The sequence below is a fragment of the Miscanthus floridulus genome, chromosome 18, assembly GCF_019320115.1.
Source record: "Miscanthus floridulus cultivar M001 chromosome 18, ASM1932011v1, whole genome shotgun sequence".
NCBI lineage: Eukaryota > Viridiplantae > Streptophyta > Magnoliopsida > Poales > Poaceae > Miscanthus > Miscanthus floridulus.
The window spans coordinates 57,935,261-57,951,729 of NC_089597.1; the positions used below are offsets into that span (position 1 = coordinate 57,935,261).

Consider the following 16,469-nt stretch of genomic DNA (forward strand, 5'->3'; position numbering starts at 1 on the left):
AGTTTTCCTTCTGCTCATGAAGGAACCGAGATTTCCCCTAGCTGCAAGCGATAAGGGACTAAAAGGAGATGATGGTCAGAATACAAAAAATATATAGAGAAAGAAAAGGGTGAGAAGCAAGGTTAAGCGAATACTTGGCTGGAGGGAACGACAATGTCACACAAGGCACCATGGGCGTGGTCTAGGGCTTCGAGCATGGACGTGATCCCCTCGTCGAGGCTCTCCCGCTCTATGCTCTCTACGGCATCGTTGAGAGTGAAGAGCATCATCGTTGGGTCCTCCGGACTCGCCCACCGGAGCAGGGGCTCACCCCGCATAGGCAAGTTGCTGCTCACCGATGTCAGGGCCAGGGACGGCTCCCACCAACTTCGATAGCCGCCGACCCTCATCGCCATGACGTCCCTGCTGCAACACTCCCTCCGACATCGGAAGGGGTCAGCGATACGGACGCTGACTCTTCTCCCAACACCACGACCTTTGAGGACCCCTCGGACGCATCCCCCTCCATCCGAGCAACGCCAGACACCGTCGCCGAGGCCACTGATGGTGCGGGTCGCGCTAGTTCCTCAGGCCCCGCCATGATAGCGCCTGGCTATGACCTGCCTATCACAACCACCGCCACCCTCGCCTGCATCGTTAGGATCCTAACCGGCTATGTCATGCCCGCCACGGTCAGCGCCACGAGTGTGGTTGGTAGCCCTGGCCACCCTATCGTCGGCAGCGGTATCGCCTCCATCGCCGATAGCTCAGCGACCTCCAAAGGCGTCCCTTGAGCCCCCGTGTCTGCCTATCCTGCCGAGGGCACGAGCGTCACCGTGGGTGGCCCCTGACTGGCCGGCAACGTAGTCACACTGGCGCCGCTCCTGCCCGAAACGGGTGCGACGCTAGTCGATGGCTGTCGCCTCGCTTGAAGGGCGGCGCTCTTCTTTGGTGCCAGCACCAAAGGATTACGCTGCCTCTAGACGCTGCAAGAAACAAAAAGCATAAGTCACGACGAAATCCAACCAAAATAGGGAAAAACATAGGAGCTAATGACTCACCTCAACGCCATCGGGCAGCAGATACGTTTGGCGAGTGAACCCCTAGCCTCTGCTCTACCTTGTCGGGGCGACGCCATTTTGAGCCCGCCCCCTGCTCTTGGGTAGAGGGACTCGCTTCCCTTGGATCTTGCGGCGCGGCGACGAAGCCACCCACCTCCGCTGGCACCTCAAGCGCGGCGACAGAGCCGCCTACCCCTATTGACTCTAGGGGCAGGCCAACGGTACAGCCCACCTTCATCGATTCCCTGGACGTGCCCTCCCTTCCATGGAACGAAAAGGGTCCTGACTCCTACAAGAATGAGCCGATACCTGTCAGCACATCCTCGTTCTCCAGGTCATCCCACTCGATGTCATCAACAACCTCACCGTCATCCCCATCATCATCATCATCGTTGCTGATAGTGTCCTCCCCTCGCTCCTATGCTTATAGCTTCCGCTGCTTCTTCTTCCTCTTGTCCTCCTTCGCCTTCCTCAGCCGCTCGCTCGCGGCGCGATTCACCGCCCTCGTGGATGAATCCCTCGGCAACGGCGCCGGGTGATCCGTGAGGATGAGGTCCCTCGGCTGGTCCCGCCCCCCTCAAAGTTAGCATCAAAAGGTCAGGAAATCAATTGAAGAGGAGGCATGAGGAGGGGAAACTTACGAAGACAACGTGGCCTAGTTCCGACCGCATCGAAGGATGCCCTGGCACCAGGTAAACAAAATCAACGGGGGGCACCTACGCCGTCCCGTGAGGGCTCCGTTGCCTCCTTGATGCGTTGTGCGATCTCAGAGTTAGGGAGCGCACCCTCGACAAGCGTTGTTCCGTTGAATGACACCTCGGGCACCATCGCATACAACGGGAGCACACGCGTCATCAACGGTGCCACCCTCCTTGCGTGGTAGGCCCCGATGACGCCCGATCCCTTCAAGCCGCTCTCCTTCAAGATGTGGATGGCAGCGATGTGGTCCTGGATCTTCTTCTTGTCCTTCTCCAGGCACCCCACTTCCTCCACAACTCCAGGGCCTCTTCGATCAGGCGCCCGATGAACTCCGATAGGGGGGCGATGGCGTCGTTCTTGAGGTAGAACCACTGCGAAGGCCACCACTTGTTGGAAGTTGACAACCACATCGATGGATACTCACCAACCCAATTGTTCTAGAGTTGGATACCAACAAACCCCATCGGCATGTGCAGCTCCTACCTGTCGCTCTTCTCCCTCTTCTTCTGAAGAGTGATGGCGAAGAAGTGCCTCCACAGTTCGATGTGGGGGCTAATCCCTAGGAATCCCTCGCACAGGGCGACGAATGCTACCATGTGCTAGATTTTGTTAGGATTGAGGAGTTGCAGCTCGATCTTGTAGTAGTGCAGCAGTCCCCGAAGAAATCTGTGGGTGGGGTCATGAACCCACGCACATGGAAGTGGGCAAACGACACCACATAGCCATCGGGCGACGACGACACGTCCTCCTCGTAGGGCAAAAGCCACCCTCGGCCACAGTCCACGCGTGGAGAAGACCGCGATGGACGAGGCCCTCCATGCGATGGAAGGTGATGTTAGATCGGCACCACGGATCCATTGGAGGTGGGGGTAGACGAATACGAGCTCGACGGCGGCGGGGATGTAGAGACGAGGAACCCTAGGCGATTGGTGGCGGTGGATGTGGCTGCGGAGGCAAGGATGCAAGGTATGCAACCCGAGGGGTGAACCCCTTAGTATTATAGGGGCGATGGGTGCGAAGAAACCAACCGCCCGTCTAGATCTCCGCGCCTGCCACGATCAGCCACAACGTCTCGCCGTGGGAAGTGCGCACGTAATCTTCGTTCGTTCCCTCGGAAAACTCACCGGACGTTTCGCCTCTCCGGACGGGCCACGACTTGTCACAAGTAAGAGGAATACGGATAAAAAAACACCTCTACGGCCCACCAGGGCCTACGAGTTCGAAGGTTGGCCCGTCGATGGGTTCGACAACTGCTGCGGGCACCCTTAGAATAAGGGATGGAAAAGGGATGGGCCCGCAAACGGCCAGTACCCAGATGCACGAGCGCCATGGGCAACCCGACCCACGATCGAGTCTCGACTGGGTACAATCCATGGTTTTTTCTGAAGAAAGGCAGAGCCCTCGGGACTGGTCGAACGGACCTAAGAACTATATGGATTGACCACTGAGAATCTAAAGTCGATCACCAAGATAGCTCTAGCCGGATCCCCACAAACGGGATGCTAGGACCCCACTCGAACTAGCCAGCTAACAACCCACCAAATTTTATTGCCCGACCCTTGATTTCGTGCTCCACCTTGCCCGACCTCTGAGGGCTAGCTTCGCCTCGCCCGACCTCTGAGGGCAGGGCTCCACCTCGCCCTACCGTTGGGTCCACGCTCCACCTCGCCCGACCCTGGGGTTCGTGCTCCGCCTCGCCCGACCCTCGGGTCCAAGCTCCGCCTCGCCCAACTCTTGGGTCCGCACTCCACCTCGCCCAACCTCCGAGGGCTGGCTTCGTCTCACCCAACCTCTGAGGGCAGGGCTCCGCCTCGCCCGACCATTGGGTCCACGCTACGCCTCGTCCGATCCTTGGGATTGCGCTCTGCCTCGCCCAGCCTCTAGGGAGGAACTCCGCCTCGCCCGACCCCAAGCCCGGAGGCTCCGTCTCGCCCGACGAAGACCCATACCGCCGCCAACCACTCCAGGTCTAAGCGTATGGGTTTGGGTCAAAGCTCTGACGCCAGGGAAGTGACCGGCACGCCCCGATATAACCTGTGGCCGTGACGAGCCATGCCTGGGGACTCATGTCAGGAACAGCATCGGACGTACCGGTACTGTTCTGCCTAACCCTCATACGAACACTGACAGACGCGTCAGTTCATCACGACGTCCGCCAGGACGGAGTGGAGTACCACGACCGGGAGACGACGCCTGCACATGGCGCCAGTGGCGGACAGGGCCGCGACGTGAAGCTGTCCTTGTTGACGTCTATAGGGTCGGCGGGACCCACGTAAAGGAAAAGAAGGACCCGTCGATCCTGGAGGACTTCTCCTTCTCATTCTCCTCTTTTCCCTTCGCTGTAACTCTTGCTTGCAGGGCGTCCCATTAAGAAGACCGATCCCGCATCCGAACACATCCGAGCTCAACTCAAATCCGAACCGATCGGAACTCCTCGCAACACACCACCAGAGACTTGAGACCCGTCCCTCTCTCGACCGTTTGTAACCCCTACTACGAACTTGCAGTGCTAGTAACACGAGCAGCAGCAACGAACTGGACATAGGAACATTTTGTTTGAACCAGTATAAACCTTGTGTCCTCTTAGCACACCATCCGGGCCAGACGCGAAATATTATAAATTTACTTGTTGGTGGCAACTCAAAACACCGACAGAAGCAACATCTTACGACTTGCAAGTGATGCCTTGTCCATGACCTTCATTGCAAAATAACTCTTTGTTCCACTCAATTCTGAAAGATATACACTGCCAATGTCACCACAGCCTAGCTTCTTCAACAGCTTAAAATGGCTCAGACCAAAGATCCCATCTCTAGTCCTAATCATCTGAATTGCCTCCCAGCGTGAATCATTTGCCTTATGAGGCTTGGTGATACTGCTACATGAGCTTTCATCACTGATATCACTGCTATTGCTTGGCCTGTATCAGCTACTTATTCCTCTTTCACCGGTATCTGATCTCTTGATCAGCCCACCACTTTCATTTGCCTTTGCTAAGCCACATTCCTTGTCCAATATCGAAGATGGTTTCAAGCTTCTTCACATATTCCCTTGGTTCACATCTTTCTTCTGTTCATCCACAGGACACTCTGAAACCAGTTTATCTTGGATGGGGTCTGCGGAAATGTTGTCTAAACTAGTATGATCAACTGACTCATTTAGTAGGCTGTTTGGTTTCTGGTCCTTAGGCTCCGCTTCAGAACATGGTTTGCTCAAGTTGTTTGGTTCAGGCAACCTGGTTGGCAACGATGCACTAGGTTTATTCAGCCTGGAAGCCTCCACAGAGGTATCAGAATGCAGCTTCAGAATTTGAATATCGGGGACCACTGGAAGTGTTTCAGGCAATGTCTCTGTAGCCATTGTATCTCACAGACCAAATTATACACTGGCTCAGACTGCAGACATCAAAAGGATTTCGACAAGCACTGTTCAATCAAAATTTCAAGCTTGGCACAACGCTGGAGATTTGAACTGTGGCCTTCCATTCAAGAAATCTGCATAGAAGGACAAACATTCAAAACACTGAACCATTCGCACATGCAGAGAAGGATCATATATAGAAACAAAGAAATTCATCGAACAGAAAAAAAAAAAAAACATCAGGCTACAGTGCAAACCAAACCTAAGAAATAACCTCCAATTCAGATACATCAATCCTCCAACGCATCTCAGCTCTCTCAGCTGATACTAGCTGAGTTCATCTCCCCACCCCCCCACCCACCCCCCCCCCACCCCCCACACCCCACCCCACCCCCGATGGCAGCTCCAGATGTCCCAATAGACTGCCGAGCCCGCCCAACCTCCCACTAACCGCAATCATACAGCGGTCTACAGATCTACCAATCCCCATTTTGCGAATAAACAAAGTGCTAGCGATCAGCAAAGATGGCTTCTGCTGCCAAAGGCGCCATCTTTTCCACTCAAAAGGGGAGCACGGTGGCTCCCATGTCCCATCCCCCATCACCCAAACCAGCATTTTGGGCCCTTTGGTTAGTTTCCTGCGGGCGCATTGCCGCCGGTGAAACACATAAGGGAGCTTTGCAGATCAATGGCGCACCTTTGGCGCGGGAAGGGCTGCTATCGATGCCTTCGGTCACATCAAGCCGCGAGCTTTTGTTGGCAGAAAGGGTGAACGAAGGACTAATAAAGCGAAAATAAAGAAGAGCCAAAAGCGAAGGACGCCCTTTCGTCTTTCTGCGAAATGCTGGAGCGCCAACTCTTGAAATTCATGTGGTACGGTGGAGGTAATAAGGAAGAAAAGGGACGAACCAATCCAGGCGACGAAGATCTACAGGGCGGCGAAATCGCATTGCAGGAACAGCAAATGGGGAAAGAAGAATTAATGGAGATGGGAACGAATCCCACGGAGAGAAATGGACGGAATGGGTTGAAGGATTGGACGGAGATGAACCCAGGAGCCAATCGGAGAAGCGGAGTCGGGCGAAACCGGCGCAGGCGGATCGAGTCAGGGAAGCATTTGACCGAGAGGTTTTCATAGGCGCCCGCGCCGTGTCGTCTTGCGTGCAGGGGACTGCAGCGAAGCGTAGGACCAGAGTGGTGTGAGGGCACTCGCAACGCATCCTTTCGGCCGGTTCGCTGGTCGGTTTCTGATCTGGTTTGGTCTGATTGGTGTTAGTTTGTTGTGAGAGGAAAATACTGTTGGCTGGCTGATTTGGGCTGGCTGAAACCAACAAACAAATAGGCTATTTGGACACTCGCAACCCAGACTTTGCCGTAGTTTGTAGGGTGTCATTATAATTTTGAATGTTCGGACAAACGTCATTCCTATTTGTCTATTTTAAAGCATGTCATTATAATTCTTTATTTCCCATAAAAATGTCACTGAATACGTATAGACACAGCCTGGGCCCAGCCGCAGGCGTATACGAAGACGTGTACTTCATCTTCCCTGTCACTGACATGTGGGCCCCACATGTCATCTTCTTCTTCCTCTCATCCGTCCCCTTCCACTCCTCAGAAACCCTCCCAGCTACCCATGGCGATGGACGGCGCCGCCACCGCGTGTCACTGCCTCCTCCTCTCCCGCGCCGTCCCCTTTCTGGCTCTGCCTCCACGCCGCCCTCTCCATCGCCGCCCCCACCCTCGGCCCCACCTCCACTCCCGCTCCCCCTCCACGGCACGAGCTTCTCCTCGAGCATCTCCACCTCCGCCACCTCAAGGACGCCTCGTCCCCTGGCGTCCTGAGGCCCGCCTCGAGGGCCGCGGAGCGGAGCTCGCAGCAGGGGAAGGGGAAGAGGGTCGAGGCTGCCGAAAGCTTCGAGGAGCTAGGCCTTGAGAAGGAGGTGATGGCCACGCTCAGGGAGATGGGCATCTCCAAGCCCACGGAGATCCAGTGTGTTGGCGTGCTGACAGTGCTGGCCGGCACCAACGTCGTGCTCAGCTCCCACACTGGCTCCGAGCAACAGCAGCAGCACGGGAGAGATAAGGATAGGAGGAAGAAGAAGAAGACATGTGGGGTCCACGTGTCAGTGACAAGGGAGATGAAGTATACGTCTTCGTATACGCCTACAGTTAGGCGCAGGCTGTGTCCATACGTATTTAGTGGTATTTTTATGGGAAACGAAGAATTGTAATGGAATGCTTCAAAATAGGCGAATAGTAATGGCGTTTTTCCAAACATCAAAAATTATAAATGGCATTAATCCAAATAACTCTAGTTTCTAGGACCATTTATTACCTCTATATTTATTGATTTTTTTCTGGTGTGTCACATCATCTCCTACAACTAAAAAGAACAAAGTGTGGATATTTTTTGCTGCGACATTTGTTTTGGTTCGTTTGTCTGCTCACGCCTGCGATCCCACAACATCTCCCTCATGATGCGTCCTTTGGTGCGATTCTCCTTGATTGAATATTGTCTGTCATGTGATAGAAGAATCACGGCAAAATAGGAAATAAAAAATTATTGTGCTATCTATATACACATTGCATGTTTACATGCACCAGCATACATGGCAACGAGCAAAAGGAAAGAGAATTAACATAGAATAAAAGAGAATTAAGACAAAAGAAACATCTATGTATTTCTGAGAACCTTGCCAAATCTGCCTACATTTAATTACTTCCCCTCTTTGCATTTGCAAAAGGGACAACTTTTTTCTCCTTTCATTTGGTTTCACGCTCACGTGTTCCATCGCCCTCGCTTACTATTTCTTGCTGAAATTGTCCTTTGGTCTGTTCATTTTGAATCATTTCCCCATATTCTAATTAAACTACAAAATTTTGAATTAGGATACGAGGTAAGACATGCAAATAGATATTTTAAAACTACTTGTAGAGTCCAAAGAACTTAATAAATAAATTCTTCTAGAGGTAATGCAAATTCTCTTTAATCTTTCATTTGGTGTAGTTAGTGTTATCATAGTACCCGCATGTATTCATGGGAAATAATCATGGATAAAACGTGGACACTTTTTTGTGCGACATTCCAACATGGGTCCATCGTCCTACCAATATCCTTGAGGTGAATCACATAAAGGATGAGAGTCTCTCTATAAGATTGCTCATAAGAGACTCAAACTTATATCTGATTATGGTAATGTTGAATTGCTTTGCATCAAAAGCATCGGCAATGATAAATGGAGACATGGGTTTTAGTATGTATAGTGGAGAAAAACTCAACCTTGGTCTTCTCAGCAGCTTTTTTGAGCCTTTGTAGTGCTAACTTGTCCTTACTTAGATAGTCAAGAGGTGCACCATAAAATTATGTACCATTAAGAAAAGTGTCACCATGGTTGCCTTGACTTGAAAAATGTGTCGAAATTAAGAATTACAACACCTAATTCAACATCTTAGAACAGACACTCAAGTGGATATCTTATTCTACAATATATGTCTGTGTGGAATAGTCCTAAAGCCACACATATTTATACGGTGAGTATAACATACTTTGTTTTAAAATTTTATGAGAGATTTTTTAAGACACGCAATATTATCCATGTGACAGACACTAATATTTACATATATACTTGAACCTGTGTATACAGAATTATATGAAGATGCAGCAGAACTTATTCATGGATTTATTGGCGCATAAAAGAAATGGATATCGGAGAATTCTTTCTGCCGATATAAAATATTATCTTAGCCATATTAAAAAGTCTATAAGGTAGAGTTTGTGAGCCTACGACGCCGCGCTCTCCGTGACTGTGTTAATTTTACGAACTTTGCTTTTTGAATTAAATGTCACTTTAACGTCGGTATTTAATTTAACAGTATTGTTATCTTATCGTGTGATCCTTATGTTTTTAGTATAAAAGATTTAATTGTCTCGTAGCAACGCACGGACACGCTACCTAGTTTATTGAAGAAAGGTAGAAAAAATGCAAGAAACGGAGTCTAGGATAGAAACGGCGTATACAAGAGAATCAATGCGGTAGAAACGACGTTGCATCCGCGTTGGGGAAGACGGGGTAGTTTTCAACTTTCCATTGATGCAGCTAGATCTCATGCGCCTTCCTCCCATCGCCGCCGACTACCCTTCCCGCGCACGCTCTCGCCTGGCCGCCATCGCTTGCGCGCGCTCGCGCCCTCTTTCATAGAGGTGAGCCGCCGTCGCTGCCAAATTTTTTGCAGCCACGTTGGGGAGAAAAGCTTCGTTTCCATGGCCTGTGCGCACCGCCGAAGGGAGCTCGCGTCGTCGGTGGGGGCTCGCGCAGCCGCCGTCGTGGGCCTCGCGCAGCCGGTGCGGGCTCGCGCAGCACCGCCGTAGAGCATCGCGCGGCCACTGGCAGGAGCTCGCGTGCCGCCGCCGACCCGTGCGACGAGGGGCAGGACGGCGGCGAGGCCCGACGTGGGATCTAAGGAACTACAGTAGTGCCGGCGCAAGGATCATGCCTCCAACGCTGGGGTGTTCGTTGCCTTGGAGCCGAGGACCCACGCGCCGCAGATCTCGTACAGGCTCGCGCGGTTGTGGATCTCGCGCAGGCTCGCCGCCGCTCAAAGAACTCGCTGGGAGGCCCTCGAGGAGCGGCATAGGGGTATAGCTGGCCATGCAGCCCGAGCCCGTCGGTCCGCCCCGCAGCCCGTTTTTTTGGCCCGACCCAAGCACAGCCCTACATGGAGGCTAACGGGCCTAGGCTGGCCCGGCCCAGAGGAGCAGGTCGTGCCTGGGCCTTACCCCAGGCACATGGGCTGGCATGGAATGGCCTGCTATAGAGCAGCCAGCCCACTAGCGGCCCGACCTGCCGCCTCCCCGTGCCCCCTCCCCGACGGCCCGTGCAGTCCCCTCCCCCTCCCTCTCCCCGCTCACCCATGCAGTCCCCTCCCACGCGGTCTCTCCCTCCCTCTCCCTCCAACCACGTCGGCGACCCTCCTCGCTCCCACCATGGCGGCGCCCCTCCTCCTCCTCCCTCCAACCATGGTGGCGTGGCTCTACCACGATGGCGAGCGCGGCCCATCTCGCTCGACGGCGCGTGTGGGGGACCTCATCCCCGACCGTGGATCCACCCCCACCTCCTCCTCGATGGCGGATCTGGCCCTGACCCCGTCCCCGGTGGCAAATCTGGCCCCCACCGAGGGATGGAGAGAGAGAGAGTGGGGGGAGGGAGAGACCTGGATCCGGCCCCCACCTCGTCCTCAACCATGGATCCGCCCCCACCTCCTCCCTGACGGTGGATCTGGCCCTGACCCCATCCCCGACGATGGATCTGGGCCCCACCTCGTCCCCAGCGGTGGATCCGGCCCCCTGCTCGTCCCCTGCGGCGGATCCGGCATCCTCCTCCCCGGCGTAGGTGGATCTAGCGGCAGAGATCCGGTGGCGGCGCTTTCTCCTCCCTCTGGCAGCGCCCTCTCTCTCCTCGGGCACGCGATGGCTGCCCCTGCCTGCCCTTCCACACCTCTCTCTCTTAGTGGGCCTTGGGCTGGCATGGCCCGTTAGCCATGGCATGCTTCTCGGGCCGGCCCGGCATGGAAATTGGCCCATAGGGCCATGCCTGGGCCGAAGGCCAGGCCTGTGGCCCTGTGAGGCACGGCCTGGGGGGCGGCGTGTCATGCTGGCCCGACCTCTATCGGGCCGTGCTTTTCACGGGCCCATGCCGTGTCGGGCCGGACCGGCCCGTTGGCTATCTATACGCGGGGGCCTTAGCGGCTACGGCGCGGATGGTGGCCGCGAGGTGCGGGAGGTCGCGCGTTGCTGCGCGCGCGACGCGGAGGCCAACCTAGTGTGGTCACCGTGGTGCAAAGAAGATCTCCAGCATTCTTCAATCAGAAGGAAAAGACTAAGGGCTCGTTTGGATACAGGCCTGGCTAAAATTGCTAGGACTGGACCCTTGCCTGTAGGTTGCCTGGACGTTGTTTGGTTTGAGCCCTGGGATTTACTTGCCTAGCGTGGATGCCTGGCGCGGATGCCGGGTGCCAGGCGTAGAAAATCGACCGCCTGGGAGTCCAGCCAAGCTGCCTGGCTTTAATGATCGTGTAAACCTTCGTTGCCTTATCCTCTCCTCACTTTTTCCTTTCCTCTCCCCCCCTCCCCCTCCCTCTATCTCTCTCTCTCTCGTTGGTGTTTCTTCAGAAGTGGGGAAATCACATATTGGACTCCATGAAGGATGCTGCAGGGTGATCATCTATGTTATAGATCTGGTGGTTTGCTCTATTATTTCCTCTCTTCACTCTTCATTGACTTCAAGAAGTACTGATCTTAGATCTGGTTCAGAAAGGTGAGCAAAATCTGTTTCTATTTTCTTGATTTGCTTGATCTATCATTCTTGTTTATGTCCAAATGATGGCTGCAGTTTTTTCTAGGTTGATGTATACAAATGCATTTTTTCCCTATGCTAATCAGATCGATTTTCTTGTAGCACGTGAGACTCCATTTTTTTAGCTTGTGCGTACATATATCCTTTTTCTCCTCTCCCAGTACATTTCTCCGTGATAAGCATATTGATTTTCTTATAGTATTGGAGAGTAGCGTTTTTAGCATGTGCGTACTGACATCCAATGGTGCTAGCTAGTACACTTTTATCTGGAGGATTAGAAAGTGAGTGGCAAAATGTATATTTATTAAAGTAGTAACTTTGTACAGGTTGCTTTAGAAAATGACGACATGTATGTCTGAACTACCAACTTGCTTGTTTCTTACATTTTCTCATATGATGCTTAGATGGATAAAGACCACATTTCCAATTATGTTATCCAGCAAAGAGCTCGCATGCTAAGTGTCCTATCTATTGTCATTGCCATTATCCAATGGCGGCGGCGACGTCGGCGTCTTCGCTCTAGAAGACTGCCAATAAAATATGGGCCCTTGGTGAGCAGAGATTTGGTGAGGCAAACAAGGCTAGATGAACTATATAATGGAACAGATAAAAACTGCATCCGTCAATTTCGGATGAGGAAAGCTGTGTTCTGGAAACTTTCCTCCCGTTTGCGTGATTCCGGTCTACTTAGGGATACTATACACGTCTCGGTTGAAGAACAATTAGCTATGTTTCTGCATACAGTTGGCCACAATTTGAGAAATTGTGTGATTGCCTTATATTTCAAGAGATCCGGCGAGACCGTAAGCCGGTATTTCAGTGAGGTCTTGATGGCTTTATGTTCCCTTGCCAAAGATATGATAAAACTTAGGTTTGTAGAGACCCATTCAAAGATAACCAGTAGCCCTGGGCAGTTCTACCCTTATTTTAAGGTATACTACAAAACATACAATTCTTAATATTTTATTTTTTATGGCTAGTTTATTACACTAATAAAAATTCCTTGCAATATAGGACTGTATTGGGGGCACTTGATGGCACTCATATCCCCGCATTTGTCCCTAAAAATATAGTTAACAAGTTTAGAGGTCGTAAAGGTTACCCAACTCAAAATGTGCTAGCAGCCGTGGACTTTGATTTGTGGTTTACATATGTGCTTGCTGGATGGGGGGGGCTCAGCACATGACTCCGTAGTTCTAAGGGCTGCCCTTAAAAGATCAAATGGAATTCCATTTCTTGAAGGTTAGCATATTTGTCCAAATGATTTAAGGCATACACTAAGTTTTGATGAGGCAATAAAGCAGTCATCTTGTGTATTGTAGGAAAATATTACTTAGCTGATGCGGGGTATGAAGCGAGACCGGGTATATTGCCACCTTATAGAGGTGTTCGTTATCACTTGAAGGAGTATGGGGGTGGGAGATATCCAGAAACACCACAAGAGTTGTTTAATCTTCGACATTCCTCTCTTCGTACAACTGTTGAGCGAGCATTTGGGACATTAAAGAATCGCTTTAAAGTTCTTGCAAACAAGCCATATTTTCCCTTTAGGATACAGGTGAAGATTGTGATAGCATGCTGTGTGTTACACAATTGGATCCTAGACAACGGTCCTGATGACATCATATATGATGAAGAACTTTGGTATAATACTTTGCCCAGGTCAACTAGAGTAGCAATAGATCAAGGTGCAGAAAACAGACAATGGGTGGCTAAGCAAGATGAACTAGCTAATTTGATGTGGACTGAATATTGATGTAATTCACTATGCTATGTACTATTGCTGCAGCATATATGTACTTGTACGGTGTAATACATTTATAAAGTATTATTTAGCTTGTAAGACTTATTATTAATTAGGAAAATATATGTACCATTGGTTGTTGTTTTCTTTATCAAAATATTTTCCTGTATTGTTGCTTGCCGTTTTCTTCACTACAATATTTTTCTGTAGTTCGTTGACAATGGATACAGGAGAAAGTAGCATGAATGCTAAGGGCAAGGGAGGTGAGAAAGCTGCAGGTTCAAATCCAAGGGCAAAAGCTACAAATTGGCCTCCAGCTATATCTGAATTTCTCCTTGATTAGTACATTGATAAGAAGTTGGCGATGCCTCCAAAAACTTTTTTCAAGAAGATGCATCACACAGCCTGTACATCTGCAGTGAACTCTAAATATGGCACTACCTATACTGTGGAGCAAGTTCATCGCCACTGGAGGCGGCATAAGGATACTTGGGGACTTGTGGCTAAGCATATGAATGAGAGTGGCGGTGGCTGGGATGATGACACCAAGATGGTGACTCTCTCCAAGTCTACTTTGAACGAACTCTCGGTAATTATCTCCTGCCTAAGTAGTCATCTTACATGCATTATCATAAATGATTCTTATTGTTTTTTATGCAGGCAAATGACCGTGGGATTCTGTCTAAACCAATTCAGTTCTTTGACAAGTTGCAAGAATTATTTAGTGGCATCACAGCTGATGGTTCTTTTATGCAAGACCCTTCCACTGCAGCTGATCCAGACCAAGATGATACTGAGAGACTTGACATGCTGAATGATATGGCTAACTATGATAACAGAAATGATGCACATGGGGAAGACTCAGACAAACTACAGTCTGATAGTGATGAGTGTCAGGAGGTGGCTGCCCTTGCTACAGCTAGCACTCAAGTTTCTTCATCTAGTGTGAAGTCCATGAAGCCTAACAAGAGAAATTTTAAAAGGTTTGGCAAGTCTAATACAGTACCTGCTGCTGCACGGGTTGGTAGGGCCAGTAAGTCCAACATAAAACCATCTCCTGCCTATGCCGATGATGATATGGATGTGGAGATAACCAATACTTTGCGTGGTATCCAACAGAACCTTGGAAAACCAGTGCAGGTTGCACCTCCTCCGGACCCTAATGGTCCTCTATGGGATATGCTCAAGAAGATCGCATTAGCACCGGATGATAGGCTTGCAGTAGGAATGCACCTTTGCAAGCCAGAATTTCAAGTTCATCGCAGCTTCCTTATCAATATGGGTCAAGAATACCTTGAGCGTTGGGTGTTCAACCATTTATCTGGTGATGATCTTGGTGGTCCCTGATTATGGATGATTGTAGCTACATGATCTTTTGATTATGGCTGATGGGGTCTTGTTTTTGTTGCACCCTTTTGGAATCAATATGTATAGTATGACTAGATGCTAATTAGGTGCTGGCGAAGTTGATAGTCAGAGAGGTGTCTGACAGACTCTTGGGATAGCCTTGATGTGCTTTTGTATATCGACGAACTATTATCTAATCTTAAGTTGTAATATTTGTTAGCATATAGCTTAGAACTCATTGTGTGTAATATTATGAATAGAGCTCATATGAGTTCATTACTTCAAATAATGCTGAGTGTAACCCAGGCAGAATAAAAAACCAAACAGCGCCTGACCTTTCTACTTGCTGAGGCTAATTTTCAGGCCATCAACCAAACGGCGCCTGAATTTCAGCTTTGCCTGGCGAGGCAATCTTGCAACTGAATACAGGCAGCTCCCAGGTAGGTGAATAGCCCAGGCAACTATCCCAGGGTTCCATCCAAACTAGCCCTAATTGCATGCCGAAAGTACAAGCAGCTGGTGGAGCAGCAGTGACGGTATTTGATGCTGAAGCAGGCAGTGATCAAAGGCACGTCGAGGAGAGCACCGCAAGAAAGGCTGATTCATCACTTGAAGCTGAACTTCACTGTTGCTGCTGCTCGTGCTGCAGACCGGTGTTTCTAGCTCTTGGGCTCCGTCAACAGTGAGTTGCAGAGCATACCATGGCACACGTTATCTTGCCACAGATGATCTTTGTTTGTGGCGGCATGCAAATGCTCATTAATTTTTTTTTTTGTCCATAGAAACTACTGCTATAAACTTGCATTGGAAGGATGGAGATACGGAGGTTTCTATACCATGTTCGTTTGGATTTGTTTGGCTTATAAATCATACTTTTTCAGCCAATAAACAATATTTTTCTCTCACACCAAATCAACCAATAGTACTTTCAACCATGGTTTATCAGTCAAACAAAAAGCAAATAGGATACTAGTATTGAGAGATTGGGAGTGTCCTGAGACGTGAGAGTGATCGGTAAATGAACATGGGAGAGGGAGGGAAGAAAAGGTGACGTGCCCCCTATCACAGGCTCATCACACACTCTCTCTCAAACTTCTGCGCAAGCGGAATCGTTCAGAGATACTACTGCACGATGATTCTGTGCCGTCTCTGATGTTTGGCCTTGGCGGACTCCAGCTGACGTGGTCTCCTCCCATCACTCTCAGTTGTCTCGAAAATTACAAAATCTCGCAAAAAAAATTACAAAATCCTGGTCAGTAGTAAAACAACAAAATCACAAAGTCCATTTCCTACGAAATCAAATCGATTTGATCGAGTAACGGTCTCGTCCTGTCGGATTTCCTTGTCCGAGCCCATCTGCACGGTAGTGCAGCGGAACCGAGGCAGCTCGCTCTGTTTCGTTTAGGCTTATTTAGCTGATAAGTCATGGCTGAAAGTAATATTGACTGATTTGGTGTGAGAGAAAAATACTATTCATTAGCTGAAAAAGTACAATTTATAAGCCAAACGAACAAGACTCGGGCATTTGGCCGGCCATGGTCAGAACTTTTGCCGGCTCGTCGCTAGATTTTTTTTACTGTTTCCTGTCTGAATCCTAATTTGGCCGTAGTACTCCTATGAGGCCCCCTTCTCGTTCAGCACTCTTGGTTCTTTTTATGGTTTGGAACTTTGGATTACTTACCTTGATGCACGTTGCCGCGCGTCACTTTACATGCAGAAACAAATTGTTTTGAAGATGCAGAAACAAGGGATGCAAAGTGAAATTCAAACCAGAGAGCCAGGCCGGCAAGGGTCTCGTGTTACTCCCTCCCATCTCAATTATAAGACGTCGTAACGTTTCTGTATACATTATTTTTACTAATGCATATCTAAGTGCTAGCAAAAACTACATATCTAGAAAACGAAAATATCTTATAATTTAAA

General features: G+C 50.1%; 3 pseudogenes; 2 read left to right on the forward strand and 1 right to left on the reverse strand.

The window, feature by feature from the left end:
- The window catches only part of LOC136521957 (protein kinase G11A-like), a 57,051-nt pseudogene extending 50,938 nt beyond the window's left edge, over positions 1 to 6,113 (reverse strand).
- A 5,235-nt stretch (positions 6,114 to 11,348) lies between these two features.
- On the forward strand, positions 11,349 to 14,546 carry LOC136523896 (uncharacterized; annotated as a pseudogene).
- LOC136519692 (protein ALP1-like) lies at positions 11,850 to 13,211 on the forward strand (annotated as a pseudogene).
- Positions 14,547 to 16,469: the final 1,923 nt, after the last annotated feature.